This window comes from Elephas maximus, chromosome 1 (genome assembly GCF_024166365.1).
Source record: "Elephas maximus indicus isolate mEleMax1 chromosome 1, mEleMax1 primary haplotype, whole genome shotgun sequence".
In the NCBI taxonomy this organism is placed as follows: Eukaryota; Metazoa; Chordata; class Mammalia; order Proboscidea; family Elephantidae; genus Elephas; species Elephas maximus.
In genome coordinates this window covers 52,342,606-52,368,290 of record NC_064819.1, presented here as the reverse complement: position 1 = coordinate 52,368,290, position 25,685 = coordinate 52,342,606, and the positions used below count along the sequence as shown (strand labels likewise).

General features: G+C 38.3%; 1 pseudogene; it reads right to left on the bottom strand.

The window, feature by feature from the left end:
• The window catches only part of LOC126059095 (NADPH--cytochrome P450 reductase-like), a 53,180-nt pseudogene extending 30,465 nt beyond the window's left edge, over positions 1 to 22,715 (bottom strand).
• Between the last annotated feature and the right edge of the window lie 2,970 nt (positions 22,716 to 25,685).

The following is a 25,685-nucleotide window of genomic DNA, read 5'->3' as shown; positions in this document are numbered from 1 at the left end:
AAACTTTAAGTTGCAATATTGAAGGATCCCATATGGGCAAAATATTGAATAAAGCAGAAAACATCAAAAGGAGATGGAGGAATATACAGAGTCACTGTGCCTAAAAGAATTGGTTGAAGATCAGCCATTTCAGGAAGTAGCACATGGTCAAGAACCTCTGGTACTGAAAGAAATTCAAAATGTACTGAAGGCACCGATGAAAAACAAAGCCCTAGGAATATCAATTGAGTTGCTTTAACAAACTTCAAAAGCAACATTGGAGGTGCTTACTTGTCTATGTTAAGACATTTGGAAGAGAACTACCAGGCCAACTAACTGGAAGAGATCCATATTTGTGTCCAATCCAAAGAGTTGATCAAATGGAATGCAGAAATTATTAAACAATATCATTAATATCAAATACTAGCAAAATTTTCCTGAGGATAATTTGAAAAAGGCAGCAGTGATACATTTACATGGAATAGCCAGAATTTCAAACCAGTTTCAGAAGAGGACATAGAACTTGGGATATCATTGTTGACATCAGATGGCTCTTGGCCAAAAGCAAAAAATACCAGAAACATGTTTCCCTGTGTTTCATCAACTATGCAAAGGCATTCAACTGCTTGAATCATAACAAATTGCATATAACTTTCGGAAGAACGGGAATTCCAGAACACTTAATTGTGCTCATGAGGTATCTGTACATGAATCAAGAGGCAGTGGTTCAAACATAACAAGGGAATACCTTGTGGTTTAAAATTGAAAAGGGGTGTGGCAGAGTTGTATCCTTTCACTTTACGTAGTCCATATACACAAGGTCACTGGGAGTAGGAGCCACTGAGATGGCATCTAACAACAACAAAAATGGTTGTCTCTCGTAGGTTTTCTCAGTAGGCAAAATTATCTGTGTGATAATAATAATAGTTTTGCCTCTACTTTTCCATTTGTGTATGTTGTTTATTTAGTACATCTAGTTTTAACAAATATGTTCAAATAGTAAAAGAGAAAAATGATAAAATGGTGATAGTAGACATCTTGTAACAATTATATATTAAACTACTACCACTTGCAAAACAAAATATCAGACATTTTGAGGACAGCCAGAGGATTCTTATAATATTTGGACTGATTTCTTAGGAAATTTATTGATATATGGAGAGTTATATGTTACCAACTCTACTATGAGATAAATGTCCTAGATGAGCTAAAGAAATACCATGGAACTTTAGATGAAAAAAAGATATGTTCCTCTAATTCAATTTTCTAAGTTTCTATGGTGTCCGTAGCAGTGGTACTGAGACCTTAGGATGGGAAGGATGTGAACTCAAAGTGTTACATTAGCATTTGAGCTCATGGGTCCAGAATGCTGAAAAGTTTGGAAGTGGACACATTTACAGGTACAAAACAGAAACAGCAGTTTATGATGATGAAGGGACTGGTTAACTCCAGCTTTGGTATTTAGCTTAGGCATACATCAACTCATAATACTTACATGCTAAACCAAACTAGCTGCTGTCGGGTCAATTCCAACTCACAGTGACCCCATGTGCTTTAGAGTAGAATTGTGTTCCATAGTGTTTTTGATGGCTGTGATCTTGCCAGCCCTTGCAAGATGTCTCTGGGTGGATTCTGTCAACCTTTCAGCTAGTGTTCAAGAGCTTAACAGTTTGTGCCACCCAGGAATTCCATTTACATACTAGGGATTATCATTCTCTGTGTTCACACATTTTAGTCATTGACTTTATAACTGCGGTGGTTCTTATTTAGACATTTCATGATTAGTAATATTTATTCATTTGTTTTCTCTTTTCCTTCTGTCATTCCTTCCTCCCTCCCTACTTTCTTTTCTCTTTTTCTTTGTTTCTTTACTTCTTTTTTGCCTGATGACAGGAGTACATGCAGAATAAATCACTCCCTAAAAGATCCATGTTACTCCTATGAAAAGGAACAGTAATTTTCGAAGAGAAGACCACCAAAACAGGAGAAGAAAAATTTTCTTACACAAGAAATTCCTTGATTGAAAAAGAAAGGGATTACTTTGCTGAGGGGAGTAAGCATGCTTAAAGTAATTTTATGTGCAGATGTACTAGAGTGGTGAGAGTAGGGAATGGAAGGTGTAGTGAGTTGAAAATTGTACTGCTTAAACCACAGTGACATGGATAGAAGACAAGGTGTGCCTGACCCAAGTCATGGTATTTTCAATTGCCTCATATGCATGTGAAAGCTGGACAATGAATAAGGAAGACTGAAGAAGAATTGACACCTTCGAATTGTGGTGTTGACAAAGAATCTTGAATATACCATGGACTGCCAAAAGGATGAACAAATCTGTTTTGGAAGAAGTACAACCAGAATGCTCCTTAGAAACAAGAATGGTGAGACTGCATCTTACATACTTTGGAACATGTACAGGGTCAGTGGAAAAAATTCAACAAGATGGATTGACACAGTGGCTGCAGCAATGGGCTCAAGCATAACAAAAATTGTGAGCATGGCGCAGGACCAGGCAGTGTTTCATTATGTGGTATATAGTGCTGCTATGAGTCGGAACCGACTCGATGGCACCTAACAACAACAACAACAAATCTCAGTTTTGTCATTGATCAGTTAATTGGCCAAAGTCAAGTTATTCAACTTCCTCAGGTACCTCATTTCCTACAAAAATAAGAAAAACAGCATTAGTTCACCTTTCCTTTCAAGATAAAGAGAAAAAGCAAGAACAGTGTCTACTTGTTGTTGTTAGGTGCCGTCAAGTCTGTTACGACTCATAGCGACCCTATGCACAACAGAACTAAACACTGCCAGGTCCTGAGCCATCCTTACAATCATCTTTATGCTTGAGCTCATTGTTGCAGCCATTGTGTCAATCCACCTCATTGAGGGTCTTCCTCTTTTCTGCTGACCCTGTACTCTCCCAAGCATGATGTCCTTCTCCAGGGACTGATCCCTCCTGACAACATGTCCAAAGTATGTAAGATGCAGTTTCGCCATCCTTGCCTCTAAGGAGCATTCTGGCTGTACTTCTAAGACAGATTTGTTTGTTCTTTTGGCAGTCCATGGTATATTCAATATTCTTCGCCAACACCACAATTCAAAGGCATCAATTCTTCTTTGGTCTTCCATATTCATTGTCCAGCTAGGAAGAAGGACCTGGCAGTCTACTTCTGAAAAGCATTAGACAGTGAAAACCTTATGAATAGCAACAGAACAAGTGTCTACTTAGTACTTTACAAATCAATCGTAAAAATGTAACTACAGCAACAGACGTTTTGAGTTATAACACATGTTGGTCTTTATCTATGGCCCACTGCCTCTTAGGAAGAGAGCTTTATTTTTTAAAGCTATGATTTTTTTTTTTTTAAAGTCATAAGGGAACTCAATGCACCCTTGAACAAATAAAAAGTGAAAACATCTGGTGTACTGAATGGAGAGGGAGAAGAAACTGGGCTATTTATGGACATCACCTTTTAACAGTGCAGGTGTATATTGATACCCATTTGGCTAAAATGTGCTCTTCCAAGTCTGGCTCCAGATTTCTGCTTTGAAGGAATTACAGATTTTTGAGAATAGATTTATAAGGGCTATGCTCTCCATCACTAATTATAACATGAAGTTTCCACATACTTGGCTGTTTTACATTTATAGTACTACATTTTTAATCTGAGAACTGTTAAATCTGCTTCATTTTATAGGCACTTGATCCATTATAAATTAAGCGTTGCATCAGGGAGGTGATGAAATGTCACCTAACATGGGTTCTAAAGAGAAGCTTGAGTTATTTCTTCAGAAAAGTGAATATTGAGGAGGGACCTGATCAAACTGTTGAAGCAAGGAACAAATAAAAGGAATTTGGGAAGTTTGCCTTAGAATTAAATATAAAATATTTAATATCAATATGTAATAAGTAGCAAGAAATTAAAGGATATTAATAATGTTTTACTAATAAGTGCTTCAGGGTTGTATCCTTTCAACATACTTATTCAATCTGCATAGTGAACAACTAATCCAACAAGCTGGATCATATGAAGGAGAATGATCCAGGATTGGAGGAACTCTCATTAACAACCTGCGTTATGCAGATGACAGGACCTTGCTTGCTAAAAGTGAAGAGGACTTGAAGCACTCACTGATGAAGATCATAGCCTTCAGTATGGATTACAGCTCAACAGGAAGAAAACAAAAATCCGTAGAACTGGACCAATGAGCAACATCATGACAAAAAGAGAAAATATTGATTTTGTCAAGGATTTCATTTTACGTTTTACTTGGATCCACAATCAATGCCCATGGAAGTAGCAGTAAAGAAATCAAGAGTTACTGCGTTGGAGAAATCTGTTGCAAAAGACCTCTTTAAGTTGTTAAAAAACAAAGACATCATTTAAGGACCAAGGTGCACTTGATCTGAACCATGGTATTTTCAGTCACCTTATACACAAGTGAAAGCTGGGCAATGAATAAGGAATACCTACAAAGAACTGATGCATTTGAATTACGATGCTGGTGAAGAATGCTGAATATACCATGGACCACCAGAAGGAACAAAGCTGTCTTGGAAGAAGTACAGCCAGTTTGCTCCTTAGAAGCAAGGATGGCGAGACTTCCTCTCATGTACTTTGGACATGTTATTAGGAGGACCAATCCCTGGAGAAGGACATCATGCTTGGTAAAGTAGAGGGTCAGTGAAAAAGAGGAAGACCCTCCAGAAGATGGTTTGACACAGTGGCTGCAACAATGGGCTCAAACATAGCAACAATTGTGAGGATGGTGCAGGACTGGGCAGTGTTTTATTCCATCGAATACAGGGTCACTATGAGTTGGAACCAGCTTGACAATACCTAACAAAAACAACAATCATAAATGTTATCTCAAAAGACAGCTCTGGTTAAAACGGACTTAGGAAATGCTAGGAGTTTCTTAACAGTAAGAATTCTAAGAATCTTTGATAAGCTAATATGTATTGTGAATCTCCAAGAAAAGATAAATAGTACACTATATTTCCCAAAGTTATTTTATAATGGAATCCTTGTATAATTAGATAATCCCCTCTGAGACTCTTTCTAGCTTCAAGGTTCTATAATTCTGTGAAATCTATTAATTTATTACATAAAACAAAGTATTCTGTATGTAGTAGCAGCATATTAGAAGCTGTGGGTGGACACAAAGTAGTACTAAATTTAGCTATTATCCAAAGGAACTGGCAATCTACTGGGGGGAGAGGGGTGACGAGGACAGTAATTTCCTGGAAGGGATGAGTTGCTGTCATTTTTAAAATGGCTGCTGTATCCTCATAATTAGATTCACATCTGTCACACAGTAAAAAAACCAAAAACCAAACCCAGTGCTGTCGAGTCGATTCTGACTCATAGAGACTCTATAGAACAGAGTAGAACTGCCCCATAGAGTTTCCAAGGAGCGCCTGGCAGATTTGAACTGCCGACCCATTGGTGAGTAGCTGAAAAATCCGTTGCTGTTGAGTGGATTCAGACTCACAACGCCCCTACAGGACAGAGTAGAACTGCCCTATAGGGTTTCCAAGGAGCGGGCGCTGGATTCAAACTGCCGAACTTTCAGTTAGCAGCCAAATGCTTAACCACTGCTCTGGTAGGTACTTAGTATATAGTAAATATTTATTGAATAAATGAATGAGTGAGTGATGATTAAATTGTGAAAGGATTAGAAAATGCTTAATGAATGCACTTTGACTTAATTGTCCGTTCTGGGGTAAACAGGGGGCTATTTAAGGTACTTTAGCAGAGTGCCTAGTAATCTCCACCTTTTAGGAAGGACTGTACTTAAGCTGGAGCCCTGGTGGAGCAATGGTTAAGAGCTTTGCTGCTAACCAAAAGGTCGGCAGTTCAAATTCAACAGCTGCCTTTGGAAGCACTATTGGGCAGTTCTACCCCGTCCTATAGGGGTGCTATGAGTCGGAATCAACTTCATAGCAATGAATTTTGGGTTTTGGTACTTAGGCTACCTTAGACCTTGGCGATGAAGCATGAAACTAGATGGTCAGGCAGCCAATAAAAAGAATTAAAAAATAAAAACCCAAACCCGCTGCCATTAAGTAGATTCCGACTCATAGCGACCCTACAGGACAGAGTAGAACTGCCACAAAGGGTTTCCAAGGAGTGGCTGCTGGATTCGAACTGCTGACCTCTTGGTTACCAGCCCAGCTCTTAACCACTATACCACTAGTGCTCAGTGCAGCCAATAGCATGGATTAAATTAAGTTTGTGCATTTTATAATTTACAACCAGTGATTATAATTGACATAAGAAAAATTCTCCGAAAAATTCCCATTCATTTTTCCCACAAAAGTAAGGCCTCAGAAAGATGAATTCCCTCTATTTTTCAAAGATCTCCCAGTGGAAAAAAAAAAAAAAAAGATACCTAACTCTCTTATAAAATGTTATCACATGATATGACATATATTCACATTTTTTCAGTGGTAAAACTGGGTTCCAAGCTTACTTCTCCCACTTGTTGTATCACTTCCCTTACAATCCATTTTGCTCACGAAAACATTTCAGTAAGCCATCCTACCAGGGAACCAGCCCATTTCTGTGCTGCACTGCAGATCCGCTTCCTCTCACTGCGTTGTCAATAAGTGCATTCTCTCCACTGAAGTATTTAAATGCAGGACAGTCTATGCTACTATAACTTCTACAGTCTTTTTTCATATCTTCATCATAGATTATATTTGTGTTATTTTCACCTTTTTTTTCCTAGCATGTTTATATTCTAGCTTTGATCGCCTCAATGAATTTTTAGGATTAGTTTACATGATTGTATAGATTCAAGATTCAAAAAAGGGTTGAAATTGATACACATATAAACAGGGAAATTTGATTAACCGGAACCACAACCTCAATAACAAGCAGGCACAGAGACAAAAATGAGATCCAAAGCAAAGATAGATGAAGTGAATCATCCTTAATATACCCGGCAATGACAGGAGTACCTTCAGCAGGTCTGATCCACTGGCACTGACTTGCTCAATAACAAATCATATTCTTAGTGAGATATCCCCAAATTGGGTTTGCATACAACAGACCAAATAAATATGAAAAGACTGCCATGTCTACCCAGTGATCTCATATATTTATGTTCCTGTATTTGCAATAACAAGGGAGAAAATATTAGATATTTCAGTCTCTAAGAGGAAACAGACCATGTGGAAAGGAAAAGAGGCTGTTTTGATGTTTAAAATAAATAATACCTAATATTTACTCAATGTGTATTATATGCCACACACTCTGTCATGTTCTTTGTACTCATCATTTTATTAGTCTCATAACGACTCAGTAAAATAGGTATCACTCACCCTATTTTAATATTTCTGTGAACTCTCAAAGTATAGGCAGTTTGCCTAAGGTATGATTTTCAATGGCTGAATTTTTGGAAGTAGATCACCACATCTTTCTTTTAAGATACTTTTGGGTGGACTCAAATCTCCATCTTTTCAATTAGCAGCCAAGTGGGTTAAGCATTTGTACAACCCAGGGTGTTATAAATATATATGAGGGTAAGTCAAAAAGCATTGCTACAAAATCATAGACATCTTTCTTAAACAAAAATATCAAAATGTGAAGCTATTGTTTCTCCACACATCTAGGTTTTAAACTTCTGAAGGTGGTGTTTCCATCTCTCTAACCCTTCCCTGAAGAATTCCACCCTCTTAGATTTACTCTACATCAAAATGGCAATTTTGACATCCTCAAGAGACTCAAATCATCTTCCTTTTAAATGTTCTTCAAGTTTTGGGAACAAAAAGAAGTCTGAAGGGCAAGATCAGGGAAGTAGGCTGGATAGGGTAAGGTTCCCAGTGAAATTCTCATAGGACAGCCCTTGCTACTCTTGAATAATGAGGAGGTGTATTGTCGTGATGGAACAAAATTCCTCCATGCAATATTCCTGGCCTTTTTATTACCGATGCAGTTTTCAATTTTCTTACAACTTCTTCATAATAAGCCTCCATGATCGTCCTGTGTCCTTTGAGAAAATATACCAGGATTATCCCTTTGGGGTCCTAAAAAAACAGTTATCATAACCTTCTAGGCAGTCTTCCCTCTCTTGGCTCATCTTTGAGGCCTTCCCAACCTTCCTTAAAATGCTTGATCCAACTAAAAACTGTTGTCTTATGTGGGGCAGCATTCCCGTTAACTTGTTGCAAAGCTTCAATGATTTGGGAAGATGTCCCCCAGAGTTTTGTTAAAAGTTTGATATCAGCCCTGACCTCAACATCTTTTTTTTCCATGGTACAAAAAGTATCCTTTTTTTTTTTTTTTGTAAACACCCTAACAAGACTAAGACAAGTGTAACACTGAGAGGACTTGACTGCAGCCAACCACTGATGGCAGAAACTGTTTAAACACATTTTGTTTGGAATAAACCATGCACGTATGAACTGGAACCCTATTAGCAATGTTTTGTGATTTAGCCTCATGTATATGTATTTTTTTTTGTCCATATCTATATATATAGATATATATGTAAACAAACCATTTGCCATCTAGTCTATTCTGACTCATAGCAACCCTATAGGACAGGGTACAACTGTACCACAGGGATTCCAAGGCTGTAAATCTTTATGGAAACAGACTACCACATCCTTCCTCCAAGGAAGAGCTGGTGGATTCAAACCACTGACCTTTGGCTCACAGCTGAGCTCTTAACCATTGCTTCACCGGGGCTCCTTTCTCTCTCTCTCTCATAATGTATATATACATGCTCAGATATATTATACATAAATATTGTTACGGATTGAATTGTGTCCACCCAAAAAATGGATGTCAACTTGGCTAAGCCATGATTCCTAGTATTGTGATTGTCTACCATTTTGTCATCTGATGTGATTTTCCTGTGTGTTATAAATTCTACCTCTACCCTATAGGGTTGTTCTACTCTGTCCTATAGGGTCTCTATGAGTTGGAATCAACTTGGTAGCAAACAACAACAATGAGGTTAATGAAGTGGGATTAGCTGCAGTTATGTTAATGAGGCAAGACTCAATCTACAAGATTAGATTGTGTATTAAATCAATCTCTTTTGAGATACAAAAGAGAGAAGTGATCAGAGAGACAGGGGATCTCATACCACCAAGAAAGTAGTGCCAGGAAAAGATTGCTTCCTTTGTACTCAGGGCCCTTGCTCTGAGAAGCTCCTAGTCCAGTGGTAGACTGATGACAAGGACTTTCCTTTAGAGCCAACAGAAACAGAAAGCCTTCCCCTAGAGCTGATCCCTGAATTTGGACTTCTAGCCTACTAGACTGTGACAGAATAAATTTCCCTTTGTAAAAAACATCCACTTGTGGTATTTCTGGTATAGCAGCACTAGATAAGTAAGACAAATATATAAAAAAATATATATATATACATGTTTTACCATTTTCACAGTAATTATTTTACTTGGCTTTGAATATAGAAGTTAGGGAAAGGCCTGTGTTGAAGAGGAGGGTTATAGAAATATATACCCAGGTAGCCTTTTCTCTAAATCTACTTGCAATATAAAAAGTGAATTCTAGCCAGATTTGTAAAGCAGGTAATGTATCACACATGGTCTTAACCATTGTGGTTACTATTAAAAATAATCAAAACTCACCAAAATTTGAACATAAGGTTTATTCTGAGCAGTTACTCTGTATGCACATAGAGAGACCATTTTGATTCCAGAAAAAGCAAATGGCTCAGAGAAGGTAGGTACAATGGGTCTTATAAAGAGAAGAGGCAGTGGGGTCACTAGGGTTGATATCGCCCAGTGTGGTACTCATGGTGTCACCTCTCCACCGTACCTCCTCCCCTACTGGACCTTATAGAACCCTTAGTAATATTTTTTGTACCAATGTTCTTTGTAAATCATAATTCTCGTGTATCACTGAATGTAAGAGCAATAGCATTGACATAAACAACTAGCAAAATTAAAATTACACCTTTAAATTACAATATCACATGTATAGCCTACGTGTATTTACATTTACATAGTTTCATGTGGTTAAAGTGAAAATTGGGTAAGAATGCAATAGAATTGGAAGTAAAAACATTTAAGAACTATGTCAAAATTATGTTCATTTTAACATTAAACTTTACTGTTACATGAGATACATTAACGGATTACGTTTGCATAATCGATAATGGCCCAAATAACGTAGCAGTTGTGGACAAATGCATCTGGAAATGTATTCATAAATGAGATAACACCACAAAAATAAACAGGAACAAATCCACAAACATTGCAGTGCTTAGTGAGCATTTGGACTAAATCAGAACTTTCCTTTCCTGCTCTTCAAAGCTGAGAACCTGTGAATGACTTCATCAAAATCGATGCCTTTTGCCAATTCATTTTTTAATGTGTTGCTATTTTACTAAGCCATAATTCAAACTTAAACCCTGAACATTTCATTGCAGTCAGGTATATATTTGCAAGACACTGATGGTTTTAAAGAAAATGTTAAAAAGACTAAAATTTTTTTAAAAACCTGAATTTATGTTTTAAGTTCTATTTCTAAACATGTATCAAGAAGCATAGCATTTCTCCCACTTCATGTTTTAACCTGCCAATTTCTCTAGTTACCAAAGAGTTATATAATCAGTAATTGTTATACACATAAGTTTATTATCAATTTTAATCATAGAATAATGTGTTAAATATAATTCTAAATTGCTTAAATATAATACTTTTTAGATTATTTGAATGCCAACAACAAAATCGTTTTTGTAAAATCTTTCTACATTGATTCACAACATTATTACTTACAGCATTATTAGTAACTGAGCAGAAGGATTTTTTTTAATTTTTCTCCTTTTTCTTTAATTACTATTACGTTCTCAAAAAAGTTACTGATACAGGTTCACAAATACTAATTGCCACAACGTTGTAGCTAAAATACCAGAAAACTTGACAAAATCTGTGACTATAAACACACAGACAGCAATGAAAACAACAAGGCGCATTTCTAAGGGATGCAGATGAAACCATGTGGCTGGGAGCATCATTGAAGTCGGGAAATGACAGCTCTGACTGGAGCACATTGTTGTTATTAGGTGCTGTCCAGTCTGTCCTGACTCATAGCGACCCTAAGTACAGCAGCATGAAACACCGCCTGGTCCTGGCCATCCTCACAATCATTGTTATGCTTGAGCCCATTGTCACAGCCACTGTGTCAATCCACCTTGTTGAAGGTCTTCCTCTTTTTCATTGACCCTCTACTTTACCAGGCATGATGTCATTCTCTAGGAACTGATCCTACAGATAGTATGTCCAAAGCATGCGAGAACAGTCTCCCCATCTTTGCTTCTAAGGGAGAATTATGGCTGTACTTCTTCCAAGACAGATTCGTTTGTTGTTTTGGCAGTCCATGGTATATTCAACATTCTTCACCAACACCACAATTCAAAGGCATCAACTCTTCTTTGGTCCTGCTTATTCATTGTCCATCTTTCACATCCATATGCGGCTATTAAAAACACCATGGCTTGGGTCCAGCGTACATTGGTTTTCAAGGTGATATCTTTGCTTTTCAACACTTTAAAGAGATCTCTTGCAGCCAATTTGCCCAATGCATTGCATCTTTTGATTTCTTGACTGCTGGTTCCATGGGTGTTAATTACGGATCCAAGTAAAATGAAATCCTTGGCAACCTCAGTCTTTTCTCTGTTTATAGTCCAGTTGTGAGGATTTTTGTTTTATGTTGAAGTGTAATCCATACTGAATGCTGTGGTCTTTGATCTTCATCAGTGAATACTTCAAGCCCACTTCATTTTCAGCAGCATGGTTGCATCATATGCATAACACAGGTTGTTATTGCATCTTCTTCAAATCCTGATGCCCCGTTCTTCTTCATATAGTCCAGCTTCTTGGATTATTTGCTCAGCATACAGATTGAATAGGTATAGTGAAAGGATACAACCCTAACACACACCTTTCCTCACTTTAAACCACACGGTATCCCCTTGTACTGTTCAAACAACTGCCTCTTGATCTATGTAAAGGTTCCTCATGAGCACAATTAAGTGTTGTGGAATTCCCAGTCTCTGCAGTGTTATCTATAATTTGTTATTATCCACCCAGTCAAATGCCTTTGCATAGTCAATAAAACACAGGTAAACATCTTTCTGGTATTCTTTGCTTTCATCCAGGATCCAGCTGACTTCAGCAATCGTACCCCTCTTTCCATATCCTCCTCTTAAACCGGCTTGAATTTCTGGCATATCCCTGCCAATAAACTGGCACAGCCACTTTCGAATGATCTTCGGCAAAATTTTACTTGCGGGTGAGATTAATGACATTGTTGGATAATTTCCGCATTTGGTTGGATCACCTTTCTTTGGAATGGGCATAAATATGGATCTCTTCCAGTCAGTTGGCCAGGTAGCTGTCTTCCACATTTCTTCACATAGATGAGTGAGCACTTCCAGCATTGCATCCATTTGTTGAAACATCTCAATTTTTATTCTGCCAAATCCAGAAGGATTGTTTTTCTCCAATGCCTTCAATGCAGCTTGGACTTCTTCCTTCAGTACCATTGGTTCCTGATCATATGCCAACTCCTGAAATGGTTGAACATCGACCAATTATTTTTGGTATAGTGACTCTGTAGTCACAAAAAATAAACTAGCATACAGTTTTAGCCTTCTTGGTATACTGATACACGTAAGCCAGGATTATGAAAAATGTTTTTATTGTCATAACTAACTACAGGGTTATTTTTATTCAAAAAAATAACTTTCTGCTAAAACACTGCACAAAAATTTCATGGACAGTCATTTTCGAGTCACCCCCTCTGACAGTGTCACCTGGTGTGATTTGCAACGCCCTTCCCTACATCCCCCCAGTGAAGCCACTGAGAAGAAGAAGGAGAAATATAGAAGATCAACCATTGGCTAATCTCAGCATGATTGATTGAATCCTGCCTTCCCCCTTTACAGAGATAAACAGTTTACTTCTGGCTTGGCTGCAATAATTTGGCCCTCTACCCACCTGCAGCCATGAGGCTTTTTGAGATTTAAATTAGAAGGTAATGGTTTGATGACTATCCTTTTATAGCAGGATAAGACAAATTTGCATTGCTATAGAGCAGTTTCTGATAGGCTTTGGCAGTTTGGATCAGGCTTTATATGATTAACATTTAGTTTTGTGAATGAGAAAAAACTTAAAATCAAAGTAAACTAAAACCAAACCCAATGCCACTGAGTCCATTCCACCTCATAGTGGCCCTAGAAGACAGGATAGAACTACCTCATAGAGTTTCCAAGAAGCGCCTGATGGATTTGAACTGCCGGCCCTTTGGCCTTTTGCTTAGCAGCTGTAGCTCTTAACCACTATGCCACCAGGGTTTCCTAAAATCAAAGTGAGATGTCTGTTATCAATTTTTCCTGTTTAACACCACTTTTTTACTGTTCTTCTGTGGTGTTCCTTGCTTCTTGTTTCTGCTTACAAGCACACCAACCCAAGAAGAAATGTTTTCTGTTATTTTTAACTTTATAGGGAGCTACCAAAAGTGTCATCCAAAAGTGAACTTGTTATGAAAACTATTCAACAGCTACCTATACCAGAATATCATAAGACCTTGACTTCTGCCAGGTATTTTAGCCCAGTCTATGTAAATTTTTTTATGTAAATTTACTTAAGATTATACCTTGAATTGAATGATATAAATCAAGGAAAGATTTAAAGTTTTGCTTGAAATTGTGTTTCAAAAATTATTTAGGCCCTAATACATGACATAAATAGGATACAAACCATAACTAACAATACACAAACACCAGAAAATAACCTAAGTAACTGGGGTCTTCTAAAAATTAAACACTTATGCTCACCAAAAGAGTAAAAAGAGACCCGACAGACTGGGAAAAAAATTTTAGCTACGACAAATCCAACAAAGGTCTAATTTCTAAAATCTGTAGGAAAATCCAACACCTCTACAACAAAAAGATAAATAATCCAATTAAAAAATGGACAAAGAATATATAAACAGACAGTTCAACAAAGATATTCCGGCAGCTAATAGACACATGAGGAAATGCTCGTGATCACTAGCTGTTAGAGAAATGCAAATCAAAACAACAAGGAGATACCATATCACTCCAACATTATTGGCACTAATCAAAAAAACAAAACATAACAAATGTTGGAGAGGCTGCAGGGAGATTGAAACTCTTATGCACTGCTGGTGGGAGTGTAAAACAGTACAACCATTTTGGAAGAAGATATGGCGCTTCCTTAAAAAGTTAGAAGTAGAAATAACATAACAGCCAGCAATCCCACTCCTAGGAATATATCCTTGAGAAATAACAGCTGTCACCCAAATAGACATATGCACACCCATGTTCATTGCAGCACTATTCACAATAGCAAAAAGGTGGAAACAACCTAAATGCCCCTTGACAGACGAGTGGATCAAACTATGGTATAAACACACAATGGAATACTACACAACAATAAAGAACAATGACGAATTCAGGAAACATCTCACGATATGGATGAATCTGGAGGGCATTAAACCATAAAAACAAACCCATTGCTGTTGAGTTGATTCCGACTCATAGCGACCCTATAAGACAGAGTAGAACTGCCCCACAGAGTTTCCAAGGAGTGCCCTGGCAGATTTGAACTGCCAACCTCTCGGTTACCAGCTGTAACACTTAACCACTACACCACCAGGGTTTCCGGATAGTACACAATACTGGGAAAATCAGCACAACTTAACCAAGGCAAGGACATGGAAGCTTCATAGATTCATCCAAACTCTTTGAGTGCTGGGGACCATGGTCTCAGGGAACATCTAGCTCAATTTGCATAATGCAGTTTTGACGAGTAGTGTCTGGGGTCTTAAAAGCTTGTGAGTGGCCATCTAAGATACTCCCCTGGTCCCACCTCATCTTAAGCAAGGGAGAATGAAGAAAGCCAAAGACATAAGGCAAAGATTACTCCAAAGGACTAATGCCACAAGTACCGCAGCCTCCACCAGACTGAGTCCAGCACAACTAGATGGTGCTTGGCTATCACCACAGACTGCTCTGACAGGGCTCACAACAAGAGTTCTGGACAGGGCTGAAGAAAAATGTAGAACAAAATTCTAACTCACACACACACACACACACAAAACAGACTTACTGGTCTGATAGAGACTGGAGAAACCCAGAGAGCATGGCCCCTGGACACCCCTTCAACTCAGTACAGAAGTCACTCTTCAGTCGAAGATTAGACAGGCCCATAAAACAAAATGACATTAAATGGGCACAACAGCCCAGGGGCAAGAAAGAGAAGGCAGAAGGGAACGGAAAAGCTGGTAATAGGGAACCCAAGGTCAAGAAGGGGAGAGTGTTGGCATGTTGTGGAGTTGGCAACCAATGTCACAAAACAACACATGTATTAACTGTTTCATGAGAAACTAATTTGTTCTGTAAACCTTCATCTAAAGTGCAATAAAAAATTATTTAACAAATGAAGGTGCATATGTTTTAATACTTTTAGACAAGATTAGTTTTAACCAGTGAATAAAGCAAAACATTGAAATGAGAAAATTATGGGAAGCAGGGCAATTTAAATTTGAAAAAGAGGTATGACTGATTCCTAGATTATGAAGTTTGTCAATCGTGTAGTGAAGAAATCCTTCCTGAAGTCCTAGAACTACCCCCCAACCTCCAACTCATACCATAACTTCTAATAATTGATCCCTTATCTAAAGGAACTATTTTGTGCTCTAAATTGTGCCTCAAAACCATTTGTTATCTAGTCCTCTTTTCCAGAATCTACCCAATTTTCTGGATGCAACTAATATCCAACCTATAATTTAAAAAATTTATCTTGAGGTCAGAGATGCAAGCTCTGTTCCTGTCTTTGTCATTTACCAACAATGTGCCAGTTAGCACTGTAGTTAAATATTTTTGTGACTGTCTTCTCTTTACAGTGAGGATGATAAGAGGTATCTTACTTTGATATGGAGAAATGAGGGATTTTTGACTCGTCATATATATATAGGTACAGTGATAATATCTTTCTATTAGTGAGAAGTTCAGAATTTCCTTATTGAGGTCTCCTCTTCATCCCACCAAGTTTCCAAAACACCAGGGATTTATTCCAAAAGGGATCAATCCTCATTTCAAGGAAGAAACTCAAAGAACTGGAAAGTCTAGTCCTAGTCGATCCACTAGCACTGTTTTTGTTTGTTTTGTTGAATTATTATCATACAATGTTATTATTGAGCACTGGTCCTGCAACATCTAATGGACCCTTAAATATTCACAAGCAGGGTGATGATTTTTTACTTGCCTGCTATCTTCATAGTAACCACACAATTGATTTCTTTAGGTTGACATTCTATCTGACTCTTACCTGTATGGGTGGCTGGCGGTCTTGGTATTTCTTTTCAAATTAAAAGTAGCTAACCCAGTTTTTTTTTTTTTAACCCAGTGTCAAGGGAGCCCTAGTGGCAAAGTTGTTAAGCACTCTGCTGCCAACCAAAATGTTGGCAGTTAGAACCCACCAGCAGCTTCACCAGGAGAAAGATGTGGCAGTCTGCTTCTGTAAAGATTTACAGACTTGGAAACCCTATGGGGTTGCTATGAGTTTGAATTGACTCAGCAGCAACGGGTTTGGTTTTGGGAACACAGCGTCAAGGAGCCCTGGTGGCTCAGTGGATCAGTGCTCGGCTACTGTCTGGAATACAATAGTTCATCAATAATTATGAGTTTATCTTTCTACCTTCTTCTGTCCTCCAGCATCTGAAGGTCATCTCTCATTACATTGAACTTTCCTATGTCTGTATCTGTTCTTTGATTGTTTGTTTGTTCTAAACTACATATTTACTCTACCTTTTGGCAGTTTATATAGAAGCCGGGTCTCTTCTCTGGAACTAAAGGATATCTTGGCCTTATTTCCCTGGATGTGTTTCAGAGAACCCCTAAGCTGCCCAAAATTGTTTGCAATGTATTCGTGCTTCTGTATTTTTCTGAGTGGGAAGGGAATCATGGATTCACCTTTATATTTACTTCAGTGATTGGCAGTGTTTCTTGGCTAACATTGAAGCTGAATAAATATTTACTAAGTAAATACAGCAAGATATGATTCATACCTTTCATGAACCCATTCAAAGATTGTAAAAATGATTTGAGGTGGGGTGGTGGTGAGGATAACACAATACATTGTAAGTCAGTGGTTCTCGAACATGCATTAGAATCATTCAGAGGACTTGTCATTCAGGATACCTTGCTTGCCCTGAGCCCCAGAGTTTCTGATTTAGGAGTTCTGGAGTGAGGTCCAATCATTTTTCATCTCTAACTATGTGATGCTAATGCTACTGGTCCAGGAATCACATTGTAAGTACCACTATGTTGCTATTCCAGGAGCCCTGGTGGTGTAGTGGTTAAGCACTTTGCTGCTAACCAAAATGTCAGTAGTTTGAACCCACCAGCTGCTCCTCAGGAGAAAGATGTGACAGACTAATTCCATAAAGATTTACAGCCTTGGAAACCCTATGGAGTAGTTCTACTGTGTCCTACAGGGTTGCTGTGAGTCAGAATCAACTCAACAGCAGTGGGTTGTTTTGGCTTTGGACATGACCCTTGTTAGTTTCCATCAAGTCAACTCCAATTCATGGTGACCTTATGTATAACAGAATGAAATGTTTCTCAGTCTTGCACCATCTTCATGATCATTGATACATTTGATACCGTTGTTGCCAATTCATCTTATGTAGGGTTTCCCTCATTTTCATTGGCAGTCTACCAAACACGATGTCCTTTTCTTGCAATTGGTCTTTCCTGATGGTATGTCCAAGGTAATCGAGCTGAAGTCTCACCAAACACTGTAAGTATAAAGTTGTTTCAGCTGGTCAGGCTCTGGAGCTGTAATAATTTGTCTATTGGTCCTCGGCAGGAAAGTTCCATCCATTTATCTATCTGATACGCTGGAGAAAGAACTAAAACCTGCCTAATAGTACATTTCAGAGACATAAATACGTGGAATGGACTTCAGTGGCCTCTGATGAGGTTCAGTTTTAAGGAGGGACAGCGGGAGCCCTGAAGGAGAACTCATTACATCAGTGTAGTTGAGGAACATCTAGGAGTGTCAGCCTGAATTTCAAAGAAGCATGGTGGTTTGAGGGCCAATGTTGTTGCTGTTACTATAACTTATCACAATTCATTGACCAGTGCACATATGGTCTTTGGAAGATAGGAGTTGATTTTAATAATTAAATAACCTTAAAGAAAATACTACTACATTTTGAGGCTTATGCAACATTTCTGTGAAAACCTAAATTCCATGATTTAAAGATGGAAAAACTTTTTGGCTCTCTTCCTTACTTTGTAAGGCTAGCAAAGAGTATCAGAGAGCTACATCATAGCTTCCATGGTCCCAACCCCCCAACGTGGAGCTCAGCAGGTTTTCCTATCTGTGGCTCCTTATCTGTAGGAAAGACAATGACCAATGACTTTGAGAGACACATCTGATTTACTGTCAAGGCTCATGGCTGAGGAAAGGGAGTGACAAGCAATAACCAGAACCAATTCTGGGCACAAGTAAGCACCTATAGGAAATCTAGAAATATTTTGTGGTAGAATTTTATTTAAAAACAAAACAAAATATACTCTATATAGTCAGGTATGTGGTGGTCTGAGATGTTTTGGCTGCCATAGTATATGATAGGCACTAAATAAATAATGCTGGAGTTTTATTGGTTTCCAGGAAAGAACAAAATTACAATGGATTGATTAGTGGAAAAAAATCTCCAAGGGATGGTGGGACTTGACTTATGCACTAGTACAGGTTCAGAATGCAGAATGGCAGTGAACTAAGTGAGCTACATAAGAAGAGATCCACTTGCCTTGCATGATAAGCTCACCCCATCTGGGAACAGATCCTCCAAGTTCCTGTTTGGGTTTTTTTCCTGGAAAAACTTAAATGAGTAAACTCTGGTGCTTCAGTTAATCTAGAAATCAGAATTGTTACTCTAAACCCATTGCCATAAAGTCGATTCCAATTCATAGCAACTCTATAAGACTGAGTAGAACTGCCCCATAGGATTTCCAAGGAACAGCTGGTAGATTCAAACTGCTGACCTCTTAGTTAGCAGCCAAGCTATTAACCACTGCACCACCAGGGCTCCAATTGATACCCACCATCTCCCTTTTCTACCACTAATTTTAGATTCCTTTTACATTTGGCTCGTACCTTTACTGATCTAGGTGTCTTACTTCCTAGGATTACCCAGACTTTCTTCATCCTTGAGGGGCCTGGGCACTCTTATCAGACTAAGGCTGTTCTGCATGGGTCCATTTTCTGTCAAAATTGGATAGGAGAGTTTCAAGAGTCACATCCTTGAGTTATTTGAAGACCAAACATATTCTTCCCTGTGACCATGTGAAATAGACCTAACAAATCCTGATGGTAAGAGGAAATTACCCCTGCTGAGATGGAGACTCCTTTTCTTGACTGCTCATCTCTTTGCATGAGGGTTCAGAAGTGACTGAGTATCAGCTGTAGTTTAAATTTGGGGGAGCCCTTGCTGTTTTCCCTATGAGAACATTTTTTTTTTCTTCTGTTAACTAGGACCTCTAACCATCCAGAGCTCTGGCTTGTGGGGAAGAGGCATACATTATTTAAGTGAGTCACTGGGAGTGATGGTAAGTGAACATGCCTACTTCCATATTTGGTTTTCAGGTTTTTGTATTCTACCAACCTCAGGGCACACTATTCAGGCAGCCATTGATTTAGGATGTGCATTGCATCTGGAGGATGACACCTCATCCTTGCTGGGTGTCATCTCCAAGTTGTACCTGAGGAGTACCCCTACAACTCTTTCTAACACATCTATCAGGCTGGCAGCTTCTGGATAGAGTGATGTCTTAGGCCGGGTTCTCTAGAGAAGCAAAACCAGTAAAGCCTATAAATATATAGAGAGGGATTTATATTAAGGAAACAGCTCACATGGTTGTGGAAGTTGGAATGTCCCAAGTCTGTAGATCAGGATAGAAACCTTTCCCAATTCATGGACCTACAGGAGCTGGCGAAGCTGGTAAATCCAAGATGGTCAGGGCTCCCACTCACAGGCTGTGAAGGTCAAAGAATAGCAAGGTCAGTAGGCAAGACTGCAAAGTTTACCCTGATTCATGTAGCTGTAGGAGCTGGTGAAACCAAGATCGGTAGGTCGGGGAGCAGGACCCTTGCTCGCAGGCTGTGAAAATCCATGAATGCCCAGATGGACAGGTAAGCTGCTAGCTCAAGTCCAAGAACTGAAGGTTAGGCAAGAGGCAGCTGCTGGAACCAGAACAAGCCAAAAACCTTGGCAAGGCAAGCAGGAAGGAAATAGGTGGTGGAAGGCTGGAGAGATGAAGGCTGAGGGGCTGGTGAGTGGCCACAGGCTCTGCCCCCATGGGTACCACTCAGCAGATTCCATCATGGGGGCGATCACATATCAAATTTCAACAAAGAAGTGATCACAACATTATACAACTGCCAAAACACTGAGAATCATGGCCTAGACAAGTTGACACACAATCTTAACCACCATAGGTGACATATTATACATGATCAGTGCTGTACAACTTGGTTTCGTGCTATGTTATGTGATGTCCTATGCCAGTAGACCAAACACTCTGTAAGCCCTAAGATAGTGAGGTTGGATGAGGTCCCACAGGAAAAAAGACAAACCCCTCTCTAGAACATGTGTCAATCAATTCCCATCAAGATAAATTGATGCTCTTTCCAGGGTGGAAAGTGTCAAACTAATCAACTTGCCACCAAGTGGCTAATTAATCTCTTTAGGGGTGCCTTAGTCATCTAGTGCTGCTATAACAGAAATACCACAAGTGGATGGCTTCAACAAACAGAAGTTTATTCTGTCACAATCTAGTAGGCTAGAAGTCCAAATTCAGGGCATCAGCTCCAGAGGAAGTCTTTCTCTCTCTGTGGGCTCTGGAGAAAGCTCCTTGTCATCAGTCTTTCCTTGGGCTAGGAGCTTCCCTGCACAGGGGCCCTGGGTCCAAAGGACACACTGTGCTCCTGGCACTACCTTCTTGGTGGTTTGAGTTCCCCTTATGTCTCTGTTCACTTCTCTCTTTTATATCTCAAAAGAGATTGACTTAAAACACAACCTAATCTTGTAGATTGAGTCGTGATTCATTAACATAATGGCCCATAATCCCACCTCATTAATATCATAGAGGTAGGATTTACCACACATGGGCAAATCACATCAGATGACAAAATAGTGGAGAATCACACAATACTGGGCATCATGGCCTAGCCAAGCTGACACATATTTTGGGGGGACACTATTCAATCCATGACAGGGGGTAATGCCATATTTGGGATTTAGTGTTGGCTTATATTGTAGAGAGCTTGAACATTTGGAAGAAACAATAATAAGATTATATTCATGCATAACTTCAATCTCTGCCACCATGTATTCATGCTCCAATGAGCCAGCAGCAGCATAGCCAATGACAGAAAATAACTAATGTCAACTGGTTGAGAAAGTCTATCTATAAGGATTGTTTTTGCCTCTTTTATGGTGGCTTCCCACTGGTTAAATGTAATACAAAGTTCTTCACACTTCAAGCCTATGCCTATAAAAAAAAAAAAAAAAAAAAAAAGTCTATCTATATGCCTGTATCCCAGCCCTCAATGTCTTAAATCTGTCAATATTTCTCCTTCCAAATTTCTATCAATCAGTCAATCCATTTGCAACTCTCCATGAGTCCATATATATTCTTACCTTGTATCATTTCACTTTCTCTGTTAGGAGTATGCCCTTCATCATTGTCTTTCATGGGCATCACTGAGTGGAGCAATAATGCAGCAATAGTCTATTTTTTGGCTTACACTCAAATATCAACACAATCCATCCTTGGACCAGGTTTAAACTATTTCCTCCTCTGTCAGCTAGACATCACCTTCCCCCTACCACTGTGTAGCCATGAATATGAGATGAGGAAAATGTACCAGTTGATCAGTGGTAGATGATATGGGAGAAAGTGCTCCCTTGTTCTGCAGTTTATCTGTGCCTTCTGGTTCTACTCATGCCAGTTTCAGATATACTACTTCCATCTTTACAATGTATTGCTGCTGGACCCATTCAACCTTATGATTTGGTGAGTCTGATAGAATCCAGCTTATGATAAGACGTTCTGACTCCATGGCCACTTAATGGTCCAAGATCAGAGACTATCACTACCAAGGTACAGGAGCATCCTAGGAAGTATTTTCCAAATGATGTGTAAATCTCCACTGTAGATAACATGTCTTTCCAGAGTCCAAAGTATTTTTTTCATGATCCTTCTAATGAGCTTTTCCATAAGCTTCTCACACTGTATTCTCCAACCATTGATATATCTAATATCATAGGGTCCCCCAGGTTGTAGGACCCAAACAACAGAGCAGTTTGCAATACATCCTGGACCAGTCAAAGAGTTCTTTTTCTACTCTGAGCTCTACTCAAATTTCACGGCATTCCATATTACCTAGAAAATGGGTTGGAACAGTATTCTCCAGGATCCAAAGAGTCATAACAGGCACGTGCTTCCATCTTATTTGTAGGAGTTGTCAGATGGATTAATCTTTGCTTTGGAAGGCATGTACCAGCATTCTCCAGGTTATTAGAGCCCTGAAAACTTCTTGGGTGAGGTACGTCCTTGAATTTTCTTAGAGTTTTTCTCCCATCATCTGGAGCGTTCATGCTTACTAAAGTCTCCAATTTACTTGCTACTTCTTGCTCATCTGGTTTTATTACCATGACGTCATCGATATAGTGCTCTAATATGATGTTTTGCGGAAAGTCTAGATGGTCTAAACTTTTCTGATTATGACATAATGCAGGAATGTTAACATAGTCCTAAGTCTAGACTAGAAATGTATACGTTTGTTAGTCTACGTAAACATAAACTACTGCAAATTCTCCTTCTCGATGAGTATGGAAAGCATTTGCCAGATCAACGGGGAAAAATCATGTACCTGTGTCCATGTTAATCTGCTCTAGCAAAGACACCACATCTAACCCGACATTTGTAATTAGGTTTACTACTTGGCTGAGTTTGTTGTCTTATACTCTCATCCTCAAGGACTTTTGTAGCAGTCATACTACTGAATTATATATGGATCTAATGGAGACTACCACACCTGAAACCTTTAGATCTTTAGGTATATCACTAATCTCTACCATGTAATATCATTTCTGGTTTACTATCACGCATGGAAGACCATAATCTCAGAGCCTTTCTCTTGACTTTATTATGCTAACTCTTACCCTACTGCACAAATAAACGCTGTGGGAGGAGGGGCAGTCTGCCAACCACAACAGGTGTGTCCATTCTAATTACACATTTAGGAACTGAGAAAATTACCATTACTCTCTCTATATATAGATCCAGTGAACCCAGTATGGGCCATCTCTATGCTAGGTTTCATTACTTGTCCCTTTTACTCCCCCACTAAAACTGAGAGGTATTATGATACTTCAGGTCACTGATGTCAAGGTCAATCTGAATCTTTTACCCAAAAGATTCATTGTGAACCTACAGGACACAGTAGAACTGCCCCATAGTTTCCAAGGAGTACCTTGTGGCTTTGAACTGATGACCTTTTGGTTAGCAGCCATAGCACTTAACCAGTACACCACCAGGGTTTCCTTTAAATATTTGGGTTTTCGTCTTTTCCAGTGACTTTCAGGCAAGCAAATAGCCATAGATAGTTTCAAGACAGAGTTGGGAGAATCTTCTACATATTCCACTGGCACTTGACACTCTAAAAACAATGTCAATGTCTAATTGACAAGACCTTGTTACTCTCATCGAAGAAAATGTTTGGACTCTGTATGCACATACATTTATATACAAATGCAAATAAATCTATATGTTCAAACATTATGCACACACATGAACACACATAAACAGGCTAAAACACAGTGGATTCCAGGAGGTTGAACTCAGAATATGCGTGACTTCCTACAAAACATGAAAATGTCAACAGATAGACTTACCAACTTCCTTATTGGAATCAATAAGTAGGACAATCTTAATCTTATCTTAATGCAGAAAAACCAACAGTATTATAGTTCTCAACCTAGTGATATTACATAAATAAGAGCAGGTCATTCTCAGATATTATCCAAAAAAAAAAAAAGAAAAATTAAAAAAAGATCTTATAAAATGCAAATTGAACAATGCATCAATCAGCCCTGGGTAATAATTTTACTCAAATCAATAATCTATCAGAGCTCTGACATATAAAAAACTATTTACTTTGGTAGAGAATGAGGATACTATCTTTCTCATATTTTTTGCAGCTTTTGTCTTAAAGTAGAAATATTGAGTTTTCCTTTTTCTCTATGTACACAGGGAAAATATTTTTCAGAGAGAACTCTATTAGACATTAGCATTTTCTTATGTCATTATAATTTAAAATAAGCATGTACTTAAATTGCTTTTAGACTGATGTAAGCATACATTTTAAGGGTCTGTGAATTTCGGTTATTCACTATTGTGGGATACTTTTTTTCCTAATCTACCAAAGCAAGAAGAGCAATTGGATTTTTTAAATTGTTGAATAATGTCCTGGCTGTTTTGGGAGATGTGCTTTCCCCACGTGTGAAACCCTTCACTGCAGCCTGATCCAGAGAAGTTTGCCTAGTTTGCTGCTTTGTTTCAGGAGGAAAGACTCCCTATATTTATTTATTTAAAAACATCAGTTACAAATGTTACTATTTTTCTTCTAATCTCAGAGTAACAGGAAATAGATTTATCCCAGCACCTTTCCTTCTGTGTCATTGTACATAGTGTTTCCACTTCCTGGAATGCGTCCTGTGTACTCTGCCAAACTGGACAGTGCCAAACCGGGCAGCACCTCTCAGCTGGGAACACTACATTATTCTGATGCCTCCTCAGTGAACCGCTCCCGTAATCTATGTTTTAAATGTGCCTTTATTGCCGTAATTGTTATTCACTATTATGATGTTTTTATTTGCATATCTTTAAATAAATTATTGAAGAGAGAAATTTTGTCTTATTCTAGGCCATATAACCTATTTGTAATTCAGGGCAGGGCACTTAGTTCACAGTACATAGATGTTTATCAAAATGAGTTAACACAGGGGCGGAAAGGGAAGGAGGAAGGTAAGAAAGGATGACGGAAAGAAGAAAGAGAATCTTTAAAACTATGAAATACTTCCTCTCTTCTATTCCAGTAGAAATTATAATTAAAAACTAGAATTTAAATTTCAGTTTATCGTTTTGACAGAAAGGTTCTATCAAGACTTCAATACAAAAGAACTTAAATGTTAATTCCTTCAAAACAATATAATTCTATTTCATTCCAGAGAATTGAAAAAATACATGGAAAGCTCCTTATTTTATTCTGTGAGGCTAGCAAGGCCTCAACACAAAAACTTGACATGGAATAAATAACATCAAAAAATATAGATCAATATAATTTACACATATGACTACAAAGTTCCTTAATAAAACATAAACACATCTCAGCCAACAGTGTATTAAAATAGTAATATAAAAAAATACTCTAAGCAAAATCATTGAATCTAGAAATTCAGGGTATGGTCAACATTAGGAAATATATTAAGATAATTAATTACATTAATAGCTCAATGGGAAATGTATCTTGATAATCCTTTGGCATCTATAAAGACTGTCAAATGAAATTTCTCTCTTTTAATTTATTAATAAATTGTATTATTTGAATTATTCCACTTTGT